This window comes from Hylobates moloch, unplaced genomic scaffold (genome assembly GCF_009828535.3).
Source record: "Hylobates moloch isolate HMO894 unplaced genomic scaffold, HMol_V3 SCAFFOLD_13, whole genome shotgun sequence".
Lineage (NCBI taxonomy): Eukaryota > Metazoa > Chordata > Mammalia > Primates > Hylobatidae > Hylobates > Hylobates moloch.
Genome location: NW_026652288.1, coordinates 105,637,626 through 105,639,364, shown reverse-complemented (window position 1 = coordinate 105,639,364; position 1,739 = coordinate 105,637,626). Strand labels below are relative to the sequence as shown.

At 41.1% G+C, this 1,739-nt stretch overlaps 1 non-coding gene across 1 annotated transcript; it reads left to right on the top strand.

Moving 5' to 3' along the window:
- Positions 1-580: 580 nt before the first annotated feature.
- Positions 581-683, top strand: LOC116481308 (U6 spliceosomal RNA). The gene has a single exon (XR_004251479.1). It is a non-coding gene; the product is annotated as a U6 spliceosomal RNA (small nuclear RNA).
- Positions 684-1,739: the final 1,056 nt, after the last annotated feature.

Sequence of the window (1,739 nt, the reverse complement as noted above, 5' to 3'; positions counted from 1 at the left end):
TTGTTCCCAGCACGCTGCTCTGGCAGCGAGGCCTCCTGGCTTTACCCACACACATAGTGAGTAAATTGACCCTCCCCTAACACTAAAAACCTTATTTGTTGCCCACCTCTTAGTTAGGCTTAGCCTAGACCTTGATGGTAAGTTATCTTTTGAGGCCTGTGTTCATCTTTTCTCTAGCAAATGTTAGTTGGGATTGTCTTCAGCAGTCAGGGACGTTCAAATAATGTGGCAGGAAGAGATCAGAGGTCCCTTTCCCTTTTGTTATCACATCTGTACCTTGATGCTTTTTTCTGTCCTGTGTAGCAGCTTTTGTTAGACAGCAGAAGGTTCCACATTATCTTTCAATAGAGTAGTGGGCACCAACTTGCAGTTGGCCCCTCAAGTAATGCGTTTCCATAACAACGAAAATCTCTCAGGCTACTTGCATCTCTACCTCAAGTTTTCAAAATATTTTAAAATTCTACCTCACAGGAAGTCATTCAATAGAATTATCTGTATCTAAAGTAGGTAATTTGGATTTAACAGAGCTAAGCCTCATCCATGACTCACAAGTATCCGTGTATAAAACAGGGCTTCATACTTGTTTCAGCAGCACATATTCTAAGACTGGATCAGTACGGAGCAGATAAGCATGGCTGCTGCCTAAGGATGGCACACAGATTGAGCAAGCATTCCACATTTTGCACAGTCCCCAGAAGGTCACTTGACTATTTGTTAACTAGCTCCAAGGAAACAGTGCAAGTCAGACCAAAACAGGAGACATCCAATATTGAAATTGTTGTTACTGTTATTATTATAAAAATATTCACGTAAGGTGATCTGTGAAATGCGAACAGCGCTGAGTAACACATGGGATGTTACATGCAAATATGTTGTTAGTCCATGACTTGGAAATGAGGAAGCGTCAACTTGCATCCCTTTCATGGAACCGAAAAACAAGACAAGCAGGTTTTGTCTTGTATGTCAGTTGGAGAGGACCAAGAAGATGCAGCCTCTAACAGACCTGCTGGCTCCAAGTTTGAGGAGGTAGAGAAGGATACCATAAGCAAATGGCAATAAGGACCATAAAACTGAGCAAGTGTGCACCCAGACAAATAGGAGATTATTTTTGAAGATACCTATTGAATGCAGAAGACGGGAAAGTCATTCCTCTACAAGAAGCAGAAGTTATGTTACATATTCTTCTACAAACGAGATCTGTTTTCTTCCTCATTCTCCATAAGTTGGAACCTCATGAGATATAGTCACTTCTTAGAACAAGCTGTTTTTTAAAATGTGCTGGACAATTATCATAATAATATTAATTTTGTTGGAACAAGAGACTCTGTTACCAGGCTGGGCATGGTGGCTCATGCCTGTAATCACAGCACTTTGGGAGGCTGAGGCAGGTATATCACTTGAGGTCAGGAGTTTGAGACCAGCCTAACCAACATGGTGAAAACCCATCTCTACTAAAAATACAAAAATTAGCCAGGCATGAGGGCAGGCACCTGTAATCCCAACTACTTGGGAGGCTAAGCCAAGAGAATTGCTTGAACCTGGGAGGTGGAGATTGCAGTAAGCTAAGATTGTGCCACTGCACTCCAGCCTGGGTGACAGAGCAAGACTCAAGACTCCATCTCAAAAAAAAAAAAAATACTCTGTTACCATTAGGCAAAAGATGATCTTAATAAATACTCTATTAGCCAAACTCTAGGCTCAAAAAATTATAATAAAATTGTAAAAATGGTTCACAGTAA